Source organism: Aquarana catesbeiana, linkage group LG02 (assembly GCF_042186555.1).
Source record: "Aquarana catesbeiana isolate 2022-GZ linkage group LG02, ASM4218655v1, whole genome shotgun sequence".
Classification (NCBI taxonomy): domain Eukaryota; kingdom Metazoa; phylum Chordata; class Amphibia; order Anura; family Ranidae; genus Aquarana; species Aquarana catesbeiana.
Window position 1 is genome coordinate 367,314,162 of NC_133325.1, and position 17,540 is coordinate 367,331,701.

At 43.4% G+C, this 17,540-nt stretch overlaps 1 protein-coding gene across 5 annotated transcripts in view; it reads left to right on the forward strand.

Moving 5' to 3' along the window:
• Positions 1 to 17,540, forward strand: part of AUTS2 (activator of transcription and developmental regulator AUTS2) — a 2,093,484-nt gene that overhangs the window by 1,381,632 nt on the left and 694,312 nt on the right. The gene's annotated exons all lie outside the window — the stretch shown is intronic.

Sequence of the window (17,540 nt, forward strand, 5' to 3'; positions counted from 1 at the left end):
CCAAAGAGTTTTTTAAGGGAAAGAAGTGCAATGTTATGCAATGGCCAAGTCAATCACCTGACCTGAATCCGTTTGACCATGCATTTCACTTGCTGAAGACAAGACTGAAGGGAAAATGCCCCAAGAACAAGCAGGAACTGAAGACAGTTGCAGTAGAAGCCTGACAGAGCATCACCAGGGATGAAACCCAGCATCTGGTGATGTCTATGCATTCCAGACTTCAGGCTGTAATTGACTGCAAAGGATTTGCAACAAAACATTAAAAAGTGAAAATTTGATGGATGATTGTTACTCTGTCCCATTACTTTTGGTCCCTTAAAAAAGTGGGAGGCACATATACAAGCTATTGTAATTCCTACACCGTTCACCTGATTTGGATGTAAATACCCTCACATTAAAGCTGAAAGTCTGCAATTAAAGCAGATGTTGTTTGTTTCATTTCAAATCCATTGTGGTGGTGTATAGAGCCAAAAAGATTAGAATTGTGTTGATGTCCCAATATTTATGGACCTGACTGTATATATATATATATATATATATATATATATATATATATATATATATATATATATACACACACACACACATAGGTGCATCTCATAAAATTAGACTATCAAAAAGTTAATTTCAGTAATTCATTTCAAAAAGTGAAACTCATATTGCGTTCATCAGAGGCTGTGGAAAATTTTGCATTTCATTTGGAAATCAAGGTCCCAGAGTCTAGTAATTCGTGTAAAAGGAGCCCCAACCAAGTATTGAGTGCATACTATAGTGTACATGGACACACTTTTCAGTAAACCAACATTTCTGTATAAAAAATCCTTTTTTTTATTGATCTTATGTAATATTAAAATTTTCTGAGGTACTGAATTTTGGGTTTTTACTAGCTGTAAGCCAAATCATCAAAATTAAAAGTAAGAAATGCTTTAAATACATCACACTATGTGTAATGGATCTATATAAAATATATGAGTTTCATTTTTTGAATTGAATTACTGAAATAAATTAACTTTTTGATGATATTCAAAATTTATGAGACGCACCTGTGTATATATATATATATATATATATATAGATATATATATATATATATATAGATATATATATAGATATATATCCATATCTATATCTATATATATATATATGTCTAGATATCTATATATATCTATAGATATCTATCTATATATATCTATATATATATATAGCTATAGATCTATATCTATATATATATAGATATAGATCTATAGCTATATCTATATATAGATATAGATATAGATATAGATATATAGCGAACCATACATCACGAGCAGGAATCATACAAACACATACATCTTGATGTATTCCCATGCTTCAGATGCAACCCCACATTAGGAAATGTAATGCATCAGGGGGAGGGTCTAGCATGCAGGTAATACCCTCCTGTCACTTCCACTGCTTAGCACAGGAAGGAAGACCTGCTGGATGGACATAAGGACATACCAGATACATATGCAGTATTTATACCATCTCTCTATGATATTACACTGTTTACCTATACTTTGTGAATCATTAGAAACTGGCTTTATCTGTGCACCATAGATAAACATGTATTATTGTACTGTTTTTGAATAAAGAAGTGCATTATATTTCAATAAACCTTAGTGTCTTTATTTGTTGCATGGCAGAAAATGTTACCCTACATACATACATACATACATACCTTTCTTAAAAATGATCATCATCATCTAGCAGCTTGAGGCAATATCAGTCTTTTCCTTGACCTTCATGTAACTTTTTTTGCAATTGTTATACATATGTAAATACAATGACTATATTGGAAGCCTTGGAGGAGCTCATAATGTAAAATCTTTAACTGAAAAGTTCACCTAACCTTAAGGCTCGGTTCACACTACCGCGACTTGGGATCCGACTTGTAAGCCCTCAAGTCGCCCCAGAAAGAGATTCACATTACAGTGCATGGGAGCGTCTTAATAGACACTACTGAAGTCGCTCCGACTTCAGAGCGTACTCCCTGTACTACTTGGATCCGACTTTGATCCGACTTCAGCCTATTGACTATCATTGAAGTCGGATCGCCGTCTCGCATGATCCGACTTCGGCATGCGACTTGTGCTCAAATGATCTTGAGGGGAACTCCGCGCCAAATTTTAAATAAAAATCCGGCATGGGTTCCCCCTCCAGGGGCATACCAGGCCCTTGGGTCTGGTATGGACCTTGAGGAGAACCCCCTACGCCGAAAAAACGGCGTGGGGGGTCCCCCCCAATCCATACCAGACCCTTATCCGAGCACGCAGCCCGGCCGGACAGGAATGGGGGTGGGGACGAGCGAGCGCCCCCCCCCCTCCTGAACCGTACCAGGCCGCATGCCCTCAACATGGGGGGTTTGGTGCCTTGGGGGAGGGGGGCGCGCTGCGGCCCCCCCCACCCCAAAGCACCTTGTCCCCATGTTGATGAGGACAAGGGCCTCTTCCCGACAACCCTGGCCGTTGGTTGTCGGGGTCTGCGGGCGGGGGGCTTATCGGAATCTGGGAGCCTCCTTTAATAAGGGGGCCCCCAGATCCCGGCCCCCCACCCTATGTGAATAGGTATGGGGTACATGGTACCCCTACCCATTCACCTAGGGAAAAAAGCGTCAATAAAAAACACAGTACACAGGTATTTAAAATAATTTATTAGGCAGCTCCGGGATCTTCTTCCGACTCCGGGGGTCTCTCCGGGGTCTTCTCCCGGTGTCCGCATCTTCTGCCGGCTCCACCGCTATCTTCTGGCGCTCTTTTGCCAGCGGTGGTCCGGACCTCTGGATCATCTTCTTCCCTCTTCTCTTCCAGAGATGTTGACACGACGCTCTCCCCAGCCAGAATGGTTTCTGTGCGCTCTGCAAGGGACTTATATAGGCGGTGACCCCGCCCCCTTATGCCGTCACAGTCCCTGGGCATGCTGGGTCTGTGACGTTTTAGGAGGCGTGGTCACCGGGTGATGACCACGCCCCCTTATGACGGCACAGCCCCAGCATGCCCTGGGACAGTGACCTCATAAGGGGGCGGGGTCACCGCCTATATAAGTCCGTTGCGGAGCGTTCAGAGACCATTCCAGCTGGAGAGAGCGTTGTGTCAACATCTCTGGAAGAAAAGAAGAAGGCAGAAGTCCGGACCACCGCTAGCAATTGAGCTGCAGAAGATAGCGGAGGAGCCGGCAGAAGATGCGGACACCGGGAGGAGACGGCGGAGAGACCCCCGAAGTCGGAAGAGGACCCCCGAAGTCGGAAGAAGATCCCGGAGCTGCCTAATAAATTATTTAAAAAAACCTGTGTACTGTTTGTTTTATTGACGCTTTTTTTCCCCTAGGTGAATGGGTAGGGGTACCATGTACCCCATACTCATTCACATAGGGTGGGGGGCCGGGATCTGGGGGCCCCCTTATTAAAGGGGGCTCCCAGATTCCGATAAGCCCCCCGCCCGCAGACCCCGACAACCAACGGCCAGGGTTGTCGGGAAGAGGCCCTTGTCCTCATCAACATGGGGACAAGGTGCTTTGGGGTGGGGGGGGCCGCAGCGCGCCCCCCTCCCCCAAGGCACCAACCCCCCCCATGTTGAGGGCATGCGGCCTGGTACGGCTCAGGAGGGGGGGGGGCGCTCGCTCGTCCCCACCCCCATTCCTGTCCGGCCGGGCTGCGTGCTCGGATAAGGGTCTGGTATGGATTGGGGGGACCCCCACGCCGTCCCTTCGGCGTAGGGGGGTTCCCCTCAAGATCCATACCAGACCCAAGGGCCTGGTATGCCCCTGGGGGGGAACCCATGCCGGATTTTTATTTAAAATTTGGCGCGGAGTTCCCCCTAAAGATTCATACCAAACACAGTGGCGGGGATCCAAGTCGGATCCCCGTTCATTGAAAGTCGGATCCACAAGTCGTGTTGAAGTCGGGTTAAAGTCGCGTTGCAAAGTCGCGTTGAAGTCGTGTTGCCCCTGTGTGAATCGAGCCTAAAAGTGTTAGCCCACTCAAAAATGATACTTTAGTAATCTCAATAACATAATTCTATTTTGCACCCCCCAAGTGAACAAGCCTATGTCAATTGTCAAATTCACATTGCAAAAAATACAACACAAGGATGCTGTTTAAAGATAGGATATTCACTCTAATACCCTGTACACACGGTCGGACATTGATCGGACATTCCGACAACAAAATCCATGGATTTTTTCCGATGGATGTTGGCTCAAACTTGTAACTTGTCTTGCATACACACGGTCAAACAAAGTTGTCAGAAAATCTGATCATTCTGAACGCGGTGACGTAAAACACGTACATCGGGACTATAAATGGGGCAGTAGCCAATAGCTTTATTCTGAGCATGCGTGGCACTTTGTGCTTCGGATTTGTGTACACACGATCGTAATTTCCGACAACGGATTTTGTTGTCGGAAAATTTTATAGCAAGCTCTCAAACTTTGTGTGTCGGAAATTCCGATGGAAAATGTGTGATGAAGCCTACACACGGTCGGAATTTCAGACAACAAGGTCCTATCACACATTTTCCGTCAGAAAATGTGACCGTCTGTACGGGGCATAACTTGAGCTGGATGAGCAACCTGTCTCCCAAAAGCAGATTTTTAAAACAGCAGGATAAACTCAGAGCTAGGAGGCCCATGTTATCTGGTTTGTGTCAGATAGCAGTGGAGCCCAAAGATTTTTAGTAGAAGATTCAACACACTGCCTTTTTTAAAGCTAAGTACAAACCTTCAGCCCCGGAAGCATTTGCCCCTTTATTTCGATATGGCATTGCGTCACTTTAACTGACAATTGCGTGGTCGTGCGTCACGATAGCCAACAAAGCTTTCTTTTGGTGGTATTTGATCATCTCTGTGGTTTTTATTTTTTGCGCTATAAACAAAGAAAGAGCGACAATTTTGAAAAGAAAACTATTTTTTTTTGCTATAATACGTACATATCCCAAAAAATAAATATAAAAAAACAAATGTATTCATCAGTTTAGGCCAATATATATTCTTCTACATATTTTTGGTAAAAAAAATAATAAAAATCGCAATAGGTGTATATTGATTGGTTTGCGCAAAAGTAATCATGTCTATAAACTATGGGATAGATTTAGGGACTTTTATTTAATTTTACTAGTAATGGTGGCGATCTGTGATTTTTAGAAGGACTGCGACATTGCGGCAGACAAATCTGACCCCAAATGATACTTTTTGGGGACCAGTGACATTATTACATTGATCAGTGCAATAAAAATGCACTGACCAATGTAAAAATAACACTGGAAGGGAAGGGTTTAACACTATGGGGGCGATCAAGGGGTTAAGTGTCTTCCCTGGGTGTGTTCTAACTGTAGGAGGGATGGGCTCACTGAGACATGACAGAGATCACTGTTCCCAATCACTGGGAACAGTAGATCTCTGACATGTCCCCTGTCAGAACAGGGATCTGCCTTGTTTACAATGGCAGATCCCCATTCTGGCTCTCTACTAGGCGATCGTAGGTCACTAGCTGACATTGAGTCTGCCCGACCTGTGGGCACATTCCCGCAGCTTGCAGCGGGTGTAAGAGCATGCCGCTGGTGTGGCATGGACCTGCCCACAACTGCACCTGTGCGAGCCGGTGTACAGGTACAGCGATTCACACAAGAGAGCTGACCTGCAACAGTATATCTGCGTGAGCTGATCGGCTAGTGGTTAAAAGGCACTTTTTTTTTGCAGGGTCACTTTCAGCAGTGCATTAGAAATTTGGACAGTACTAATGTTGTCAAAGAAGCAATGGTGAACACAAGGGCCTCAGTGCCTTTATTGCCTACATAGATTTTCCTACATATTGGAGGATCTTTCAGGTTGACTTAAGACTGTTCCCTTTTCTCCACAAAAACTCCTTTGCTACATAGTATCGAGGATAAATGCGGCTTCTAGGAATTTCAAAGAGGAATTAATAGTTTCATGATGGGGACAATGATGGGAAGAACTTGTATTTCTTGTGGTCCCTAATAAAATAACTTACTATGGTTCGTACACCATCACAATACTGAGTATCTCATTATCCAGTGTTTTGAAAGGCCCTTACAGCAATCCGAATAGAAAAAGTCAGCATAAACAAAATGTATTTTTCTTCATAAGAAAAAATAAACTTCTGCCCTCTAGAAAGAGAAATAGCATGTTTTTCTCTCTAGCTGGTTTTTAGAAATTAGTAGCACAATTGACAGCAAATGTAAGATAATATTCTTAATTTATTACTGCCATTATTGGCAATGTATGTCTGTAATGTAATTTCAGTGCTATTTAATTTGGCCATTTGTAAAGTGCTATTTAAAAGTGCTTTTTTATATTCTTTTTATTGGATGCAGTGATATTTGTTTTACAGCTTTCTTAATCTCACCCCAGAATAATAATAGCTCTCAGAATGTTTACTGCAGAACTTAAAGTAACGTAATGCCAGAGCAGAAATCATTAAAAAACAGCCGGTTGCTAGTATTTAACCTCACTGTTCATTGTGCAGCCACCAGATAACACAGTCCTTGTGTATATTTATGGCCTGTAACCCAAAATAACTGTTGGGCTAATATATTTTATTAGCATTTATTTAGAAAAGTCAACATTTTTTTTTCTGCAGAGCTTGACAACAGGCACACTATATAACAGTATTCATTAGTGGAAATAGAATAACCGTTGATACAGTGAAACCATACTGAGCAAATGCAAGCCCTATATAATTAGAATTTATTTTATTTTATCTTTTCATAAATATGAAATGGCACATGCGAACAAAGCCAAACTGTAACTCATTGCCTTTTTTTATTTTGTACTACCCTACTTTCCATAATTTTTTTCTTTTTTGCTTTCATTTGCCATATAGAAGTACACCCGAGAATCATGCAATTTTTATGATTATCATCATTTTTACATTTTTTTTGCAATTACTGTAATCCAATTTGATACAGGTACCCTCTATGATACATAATGTCCCATCTGGAAAACTGAGCTTATTTACAAGTGATAAAAAACAAAAAAAATCATAAACATCTGTGGAAGGTTCATTAGAGTTCAGAATAAAGTTCAAGGTCTTTCTTGGATAATCCGGGATGAATCTTGAAAATACAGTCAAATGGTGTTCACGCGTACCAGATTCGATGGACACATGTACCGTATAGCACGTGGGTCAAATAGGCACCCTTGATGGCACCGGAGCCATCTTGAAATAATTTTAATTGATGTTCAGGTGTCCTCATTGTCAGATTTTTAGAAGAAATTTTATTGGCTGACATAGTTATATATACTGCAACGATGAAACATGAGCCTCATACCCCAAATGATGTTCAATAGGACGAAACATGTCGGATGATGCTCTTGGAATCGTTGCCTATACTCCATTTTAAGTACAAGCTTGTTTTATCAGATTTGCTGTAAGTGTAAACCCCTTTTTTCACCATTACATGTCAAACAGTATCACACTATGTGCGGAACATTTGTTTTTCATGCACACCATTTGATGTGATTCATCGCATGTTTTGGAGTCCATCATGGATATCTGACAGTCCTCATTCAACTTTGGGTGGAACCCCCCTTACCATTTTTCCATTGGTGGGAGCTTATGTTTGAGGTCATTCCCTCAAGAGTGCCTGTTTGACCCACATGCTATACGGTATGTGTGTCCATTGAATCTGGTAAGTGTGAACACTTTACCATTTTGACTGTATTTTCAAGATTCATCCTGGATTATCCAAGAAAGACCTTTCACTTTATTCTGAACTCTAATGGATGTCATATAGATGTTTATTATTCACTTTGGACTTTTATGTTTTGGTTTTGTTCACATTCAGTTTTGCATTGACTATTTTACCCTTCCAGGTTCACATGCTATTCACATGCTCACTTAGCGCCACTTAGCGCGTTTTTTATTTCTATTTTGCACTGTATGTCTAGTGACGTCTTTGCTGCTTATTTTGTTCTCTATGCTCAATTTTTTTTTTATAATTATTTAAAAGTGAACCTTTTTCTGATATTTTTTATCCAAGATTTTATCCATTTTAGTGAAAACTACAATAGTTTTGGGGCTGATTTTAAGATAGATTTTAAAATCTATGTTGTGTTTTGTTTCTGGATTATGTAAGGAGACAACACAGTAATAGTGGCCTGCCTTGAGGTTGGGTTTGTCTGCTTTAAACTTCAGATGTAGCTGTCTGAAATGGTACTAGTCACTGCTTTGATGTGCCGTGTGTGTATGTGTGTGTAGGTTTGAGGTTCTGAACTCTGTAAACAAATGGCTTTGTACAGAAAGTGAAAATAAGCAGGTGAAAAAAAGGAACATGTATAATAATGTATATTGGAACAGCTGGAGGCGAATAACCAAACTCAGTAAATATTTTTCCAGTCCCAACCAACATTGACCAATGGACAACACTTAAAAGAAACCCTCCTTGAGCTTGACCTCTTGTCAGCAGAATTCTAAGAGAAAATGTTATACTGCTCTAATCATAAATTTACATGAAAGCCAATAAGCCTAAAACCCAGTTAGCATTTCAACTCCGCAACCTAGATTATGCGCACAAACTTATTTATCTAAAGCTGTCCAGAGACAAATTCACAAGTAATCCCATTATAATTTCTTTCCAACCTTTATGCAACAATGGGTACCTTCTCTCCAGAAAGGGGTATCTTCCTCCCCACTTTATCCATAACCCTAGAGAATGTTTTGTTAGTGATTACAGCTTTGAAAGACCAGTTAAAAAAAACAGTCTTTGATGGATTCCCAACCACACATTACAAGAAATCTGTGGAACTCCTGGCACCTCTCCTGGTTACTGCCTTTAACAGTCTTCAGCAAGCAGGACATTCCACCAGAAGACTCTTAGGGCCATTATTTCTAATCTTCCAAAACACTGCCAACAATAGGGCAAATTACAGGGCAATCTCTTTATTGCACGTGAAATCTATCTTAGGTTTTTTGATACAAACAGATCAAGTCATGAAGTATGATAAAAGGTTTGGTTCTACTCCTTATAAAGTGAACAATATGCTAATTACAAACAAATGACTCCTCTATAAATTATTAAACAAACAACACAATAGTCCATCATAAAAAGTCCTCCAATCACTGTGCTTTAAAGTGACATGGCCATTCCCAGCGCCCTCAGCTAAGAGAGCCATAATTGGCCAAAGGCAGGGTGCCTTTGGCCAATCATGGCTCAGGGGGACTAAGTCCATGCCCCACACTATATAAGGCTGCCTGCATGGTGGCCCCGTGTAGTGTGTTGTTGGCGTGGACATAGCCACATACATATATCCACTGCATCCAGTTTAGCTATATCTGACTGCAGGCCATTCCTGGTGTACTTTTTCTACTTTTTCTAATATACTTCAGGCAGGCAGGTTTTTCAGTTAGCTGCAGTGTATTTAATATATATATATATATATATATATATATATATATATATATATATATATATATATATATATATATATATATATATAGCCAGTCTCGTATATATATGCATCCAGTGAAGCCAAGCCTATATCTGACTGCAGGCCATTCCTGGTGTACTTTTTCTAATATACTTCAGGCGGTGTACACAGTACCATGCAACCATAGTGCAGTTGCTTCTACTTTTCTGGTGGTGTACACAATACAGTACACTCATAGTTGTTATTACACTTTTGTTGGTGTACACAGTACCGTGTACCCATAGTGCATTTGCTACTACTTTTCTGGTGGTGTACACAGTACACAATACATACAGTGCACCCATAGTTGCTATTAGGCTTCTGGTGGTGTACACAATACCGTGCAACCCTAGTGAAGTTGCTACTACTTTTCTGGTGGTGTACACAATACATACAGTGCACCTATAGTTGTTATTACACTTCTGTTGGTGTACACAGTACCGTGCACCCCTAGTGCATTTGCTACTACTTTTCTGGTGGTGTACACAATACATACAGTACACCGATAGTTGTTATTACACTTCTGTTGGTGTACACAGTATCGTACACCCCTAGTGCAGTTGCTACTACTTTTCTGGTGGTGTACACAATACAGTGTACCAAGGAGAGGCAGACGCTCACAGGCCACTAAAAGAGGGCAAGCAGGCTCTGTGTCTGCAGTTGACAGTGCTGGTCATGGACTTGGTGCATCCTCAGCACATGGCCGTGGGGCATGCTTGTCCTTTTTTTCTGCAGCTGGCCGTGTTATTGAGCCACAACATGCAGAAGAGTTGGTGGAATGGATAACAAAGCCGTCCTCATCCTCCTCATCCTCTGTCACCCAGGCTCAGAGTAGTTTGCGTGCCAATGCAGCTGCCAAAGTAAGCCTATTCCATCGGCTCCATGTCAACAGTCACTCCTTCCCTAGCCCCACCATCATGCATGGAGTAGTCCCCCGAACTATTTTACCACAGTGTCGGGTACATGCTGCAGGAGGATGCACAGCGATTTGAAGGCTCCAATGATGGTACCCAGGTTGAGGAAGGGAGTAACGTGAGCCTAGGGAGAGGGGGTGCCCAAGAAGGTCAAGAAACTGGCAGTCATGTTCCCCCAGCTGCAACATACTGCCAAGTTTGCTCCAGTGACGAGGAGGGAGGGGATGATGAGGTCACTGACTCTACTTGGGTGCCTGATAGAAGAGAGGAGGAGGAGGAGGCAGATCTCCAACAAGGCAGGATGCCCTCCAGGGGGCAGCTTAAGGGCAGCCACCCTATTGCATCACACTGCAGAGCTAAGCAGGTGCAGGGCGCTGCTGACTCCCCGCATATTTTGAAAAGTTCTTTGGTGTGGGCCTTTTTTGACACGTGTGCAGCAGATTGCACCATTGCTGTTTGCAACATATGTCTGAAGAATATCAAGCATGGCCAAAACAGCAGCCGCTTGGGCACCACATGCTTGACCAGACATATGACAACCTCCCATGCAGTCCGTTGGCAACAGCACTTAAAAGACCCACATCAAAGAACATGGCAGACCTCTCCTTGCTCCTTATCAGCTGGGATCTCCAACCCCACTATACCTCCAGTCCTCTTAGAAACCTGCACTAAGAGGAATGAAGGTATAGAAATAGGTGTCCCAAGTACTTGCGGCCAATCTGCTAGTGGTACACCAACATCTGATTTTAGCAGGCAAATTTCCCTACCCCAGTTGCTAAACCATCAAAAGAAATTCGGTCCCAGCTATTCACATGCTCAGCGTCTGAATCTAGCTTGGTCAAATTGCTATCACTGGAACTACTGTCTTTTCAGCTGGTAGACTCTGCCCCCTTTCATGAGTTTGTGGAACGTGCCAAACGCCATTTCTTTTCACTGAAGGCCATTCCGGCTCTCTACCAGCATGTGGCAGACAATGTCTTGGCCTCATTGGAGAGGGTGGTCAGCAGTAAGGTGCGTATTACCGCTGACTCATGGTCCAGCAGGCATGGACAGGGATGTTACCTTTCTTTCACAGCACACTTGGTAACTCTGCTGGCAGCTGGGAAGGATGCAGGACAGGGTTCAGTATTGTTGGAGCTTGTTCCACCAGCATGCCTCCAAAAAACTAGTAGTGGTGATTCTGCCACACCTCTCTCCTTCACCCCCTCTTCTTCTTCTTCCTCTATGGCCTCTTCCTCTGCAGATTTGTCCTCTGGATCAGCGGTGCTCCGTAAGCGTTCAAGGGGCTACGCAAGCACTCAGGCAAAAAGATGCCATGCTGTGCTTGAGTTGGTCTGCTTAGGGGACAGGAGCCTCACTGGGGCAGAGATTCTGGCAGTTCTGCAGGGGCAGGCTCAGAGGTGGTTGAAGCCATGCCAGCTTCAGCCAGGAATGGCTGTATGCAACAATGGCACCAACCTCCTCCCCGCCCTCAGACAGGGACACTTGAACCATGTTCCCTGGTTGGCTCACATCCTGAATTTGGTGGTGCAGTGGTTCTCGAGCAGGTACCCGGGCTTACAGGATCTCCTGAGGCAGGCCAGGAAAGTCTGTGGTCATTTCCGCCGATTATATAATGCCAGTGCTCAGCTGGCTGACATTCAAAGAGAATGCAACCTGCCCAAGAAATGCCTAATTTGTGACATGCCCACCAGGTGTAAATCAATGTTGGCAATGCTTCAGCAGCTGCATATGGAGCACAGGGCCATTAATGAGTACCTGTGTGAGTATGGCACCAGGACAGGGTCAGGGGAGCTTGGCTTTTTTTGCCACGCCAGTGGCTACTGATCAAGGATGCATGCACTGTCCTGTCACCATTTGAGGAGGCCACGAGGATGGTGAGCACTGACAGTGCATGCATCAGTGATACTGTCCCTCTTGTCTTAGATCACACGCTTTGTGGAATAATGAACAGGGCACTTGAGGCAAAGCAGCAGGAGGAGGAGGAGGACTTCCTTACCCCTCAAGGCCCTCTTTATCCAGATAGTATTCCTGCGGGCCCGCCGATCACACAGGAAGAAGAGGAGCAGGAGGAGGATTGTGTCAGCATGGAGGTGGAGGATAACACTCAGCATCAGCAGCAGTCTTCAAGGGATCGTTTTCAGTCCCCAGAAACCCATGGAGTTATATGTGGCTGGGAAGAAGTGGTTGAGGATCATGTGATCCTTAGTGACCCAGAGGACTCAGGATCGAATGCCTCTGCAAACTTAATCCTGCAAAGCATGCGAAAGGACCCTAGGATTCATGGTATCAAGGAGAGGGATCATTACTGGCTGGCAACCCTTCTTGATCCACATTACAAGGGTAAGATTGCAGAACTTATACAGCCTTTACAGAGGGAGCAGAGGATAAAACATCTTCGGGAGGCCTTGCAGAAAGGTTTGTGCAATGCATTTCCAGGGCCTGGGAGGTTACAATTTCCTGGTGCTGGACAACGTGTTGCTGAGGCTTTGTTCAGTCACAGAAAAAGCAGTGGAGAAGGTGGCCGGCTAACCGATGCCTTCAGACAATTCTACAGTCCTCAGCGCCAAGGTTTGATTGGTTCCACAACCATCGCCAGTGTCTGAATTACATGGTGCGGGAATATCTAGGGGCAAGATCAGACTTGGAGACCTTTCCAACATAACATCTACTGGGTTACTGGGTCTTGAGGATGGACCACTGGCCAGAGCTTGCTCAATATGCATTTGAGCTACTGGTCTGTCCTGCATCCAGCGTTCTTTCTGAACGCACATTCAGCGCTGCTGGAGGCTTTGTAACCGATCACAGAGTGCACCTGTCCACAGACTCTGTTGATCAGCTCACATTGATAAAAATGAATCAGTCTTGGATCACCAGCTACCAAGCACCTGATGCTGATGTAACTGATTGATTTTTCTATGGATGTGGCATCCCTTGAAGACTGCATATGCAGAGTGACTATCCTATTATGCTGAGTGACTATCCTATTCCTCCTCAATCTTCATGATGATATCTTCTAAGAATATTTTTGGTTCAGGGCACCACCACCACTGCCTAAGGCCCAATTTTTCTGCCCCTGTTTAACAAGGCCATGTAATTTCAATTTTTGATCAAATATTTAAGAGCAGGGCTCGTTCCTGCGCTCAACAAGAGTATCTGTGAACGTTTGCAGTGTTGTGGCACCACCACCCCTGCCTAAGGCCCAATTTTTCTGCCCCTGTTTAACAGGGGCGTGTAATTACAATTTTTGATCAAATATTTAACAGCAGGGCTCGTTTCTGCACTCAACAAGAGTATCTGTGAGGGGTTGCAGTGTTGTGGCACCACCACCACTGCCTAAGGCCCAATTTTTCTGCCCCTGTTTAACAGGGGCGTGTAATTACAATTTTTGATCAAATTTTTTAACAGCAGGGCTCGTTCCTGCACTCAACAAGAGTATCTGTGAGGCTTTACAGTGTTGAGCCACCACCACCACTGCCTAAGGCCCAATTTTTCTACCCCTGTTTAACAGAGGCGTGTAATTACAATTTTTGATCAAATATTTAACAACAGGGCTCGTTCCTGTGCTCAACAAGGGTATCTGTGAGGCTTTACAGTGTTGTGCCACCACCACCACCACCTCTGCCTAATGCTGCGTACACACGATCGAAAAATGCCACCAGCTTTTGGTCGGAAAATGCAACCGTGTGTATGCTCCATCGGACTTTTGCTGGCGGAATTCCAGCAAGCAAAAGATTGAGAGCTTGTTCTCTGTTTTTCAGGTCGGGAAAAGTTCCTATCCGAAAATGCGATTGTCTGTATGCTATTTGGACGCGCAAAAAATCACGCATGCTCGGAAACAATTCGACGCATGCTCGGAAGCATTAAACTTAATTTTCTCGGCTCGTCGTAGTTTTGTACATCACCGCGTTCTTGACGGTTGAAAGTTCAGAGAACTTTTGTGTAACCGTGTGTATGCAAAGCAAGCTTGAGCAGAATTCTGTTCAAAAACCATCCAAGATTTTTCCGACGGAAATTCTGCTCGTGTGTACGCGGCATAAGGCCCAATTTTTGTCCCCCTGTTTAACAGGGGCATGTAATTACAATTCTTGATATAATATTTCACAGCGGGGCCTGTTCCAGCGCCCACCAAGAGTAACTGTGAGGGCTTACAGTGTTCTGGTACCACCAACACCTAAGGCCCAATTTTCCACAGAGTGTATAGGGCAGGCCATATAGTATATACAGGAGGTCCCCTATTTTCAAACATCCGACTTACAAATGACTCCTACTTACAAATGGAGGGAGACAACAGGAAGTGAGAGGAAATCTACCCCTAGGAAGGGAAAATTTTCTCCTGTAAGAGTTAATATTGGAAAAAGGTGTCTCCACTGATGCTTTATCATCAATCCTAGTTTAATAACCCAAATTTTTCAAAATCCAGTTGTCATTGGGACAGAAAGTGAGGTGAAATCTTCTGAACAGGGACACAGACAGCAAAACAAATGTTACAGGGGTGATAACCCTTCCCTATGGTATCCAAAAAGCTTAAAAATAGATTTTTTGGCTGGAGCTACACTTAAAATATGTACCTGTTCCAAATTACAAACAGATTCAACTTAAGAACAAACCTACAGTCCCTATCTTGTTTGTAACCCGGGAACCACCTGTATACTGCTGTTCAGAGTATATAGGGCTTGGGGGCCCATTCCTTTTTTTTTAAATTTGGGTGTGGGGTTCCCCTTAATAACCATATCAGACCCAAAGGGCCTGGTAATGGGCTGGGAGGTCTAACTCATTCCTTATAGCTCAGGGCAGAAGACAGGGCTGCCCTCTCTCTCTCCTATTATTTGCCTATTGTTTGCCCTCTATATTGAACCCCTAGCCCAAGTAATCCATTCTTCAGACATTAAAGGCTTTGAAGTAGCGAGACACCAGCACAAGCTCAGCATGTTCAACAACATCATTCTTGTTTTTATCACTTCTCCTCATGTTATCACCCTCAACCTATTGCATATCCTTGAACAGTTTTTTGCCATCTCCGACTTGGAGGCCAATCAAATCAAATCAAAGGCCTTTCGTTTGACTCTCTCCCCTCAAGACTTTGCCTCTCCTTTTTATGGCCTACTGATTCCATCTCATATTTGGGCATTCACGTAACTGATATGTACTATTCATTATATCCAGCTAGCTACCTCCCCCACTCATGCTAACCAAACTCATATCTTTGATGGCTCAATAGGATTCCCTGCATATATCATGGTTGCGCAAAAACACAATGGTTAAAATGACCCTGCTTTGAAAAAATCTTGTACTTTAATATGTGTTGCTGGTTAACATACCCTTGCATTAACTACATGTACTTCAATAATGTGGTTTTCATTTTATACGGGGACATGCTTTTCCAAATCTCATTAGGCACACCATTTTTTTGCCTAAAATATGTGGCGGTCTGCAACTCTCCATCTGAAAAAGTATTACGATGATGCTCAGATGGCCCAACTGACCAAACTGCACGCAACAACCAAAATCCCTCTATGAGTCTGGAAGCAGCAAAGTGTGAATCACTAACTCTCTCTAGCTGGTCCCAAAAGAACATACAGTTGATCTATCATGAACCCTATCACTTTACATGTCCTGACCCTTTGCAACCACATTAAACATCAGGCGGGTCTCCTCTCACCTCACTTTCCTATGTTATTTTTCACTCAGAGCCACTCATTCTATCCAGCCTATACCTCTTCTGCCTCTTTCTGCATCCAGGTTGATATTACAGTAACTCAATTGCACCGATGATCAGGCCATGATGGGATCCTTCCTTTCCAAGTGCTATGTCAACACTTTTATCTTTCTAGCTCGTTTTCACACTTGTCCATTTATCAGCTTATCTTACCCCGTTTGAACATATGTACGAAAGAGACCCCCATGCTCCAGGTCAAATCTTCACCTTATGCCTTACAATGCTTTCCAAGCTCTTCCCACAGCCCCCATGCTAGGTTAGCAAGTGGGATTCTGGAGTCTGACCATGGTGTCACTGTAGAACCTGAAGATTGAACTGACATATGGCTTGCCACTAAGTCCTGCTCTGTAAATGTTGCAATGCTGGAGGCCTCTTATAAAGTCCTTCCCCGCTGGTACCTGGTCCCAGCACACATTTCTAAACTTGTACCAAATAATCTTTCAGAGTACTTTCAGGGCTTCAAAGAATTGGGGACACACCTACATGTTTAATGGACATGCCCCATAGTTCACAGGTTTTGGACAAAGGTTTTTGATTTTCTCTCCACAAATTGATTACTTTAGATTCCACTATAACTGTTCTAAAAATCTGGCCCCCCAGACATTACCACTGTATAATTCATTCAAATTATAACAGCTGCTAAACAGACAGTGGCAGCTGCCTGGAAAACCCCCACTCTTAGTCCAATTTTAAGTTTAAAATTAAGTAGCATGTGCCCTGATCCACGGCAAGATTGACGCCACCCTACATGACCGATTCCCCTTAAAATATACTAAATTTAGCAGCCATGGATAGAGGAGTTTTTTCCCATAGACATTCATTCCATGCTACTTGACCCATAATGGCATGCTCCTAACTTTTATTGTCATAAGTAGTCTTTTCACCATGAAATAGCCCCCTTGGGAACCCCATTTGCCCTTCTTCCCCTACCTCACCCACCTACCTACTTCTCTTTTCTCACTTTTTTTAGCACTTCTTAAGGGATACATTGTTTCCTGCATATGTCATTATTGCTGTACTCATTGGCTTATGACCTAAAGTTGTAATGTATGTTAATCTGGTCTCAGCCCACTGTACACAGTCAATACTTTAAAATGCATGTTCTATCTTTCTTGTGTGTGTAGCGCTGGTAGATTTTTCAATCTACAGCTAATTGGTAAATTTAGTGAGTTACCAGTTCATGCATAGTCAGATTTAGCCTCTGTTCCAGTTTGGCTGTGTTGCATGTAGTTTCACACTGTGCCTGTGGGTGTCGTTGTCGCCATGGGTCGGTGTTGGAAAGGCAACATGTTAAAGTGTATGAGTGCTCCTCTGTCCCGAAGATAACTCGGTGGAGGTGGTCCTCTGAGTTGCATTCTGGGAGAGGGTATTTATGGGACAGATGCCATGTTTTAGGGTTCTTTTTCGTTCCACCTGCTGGCCCTCCTGGCCGACAGGTATGTGTTAGGAGTACTACCTCGTGGGCC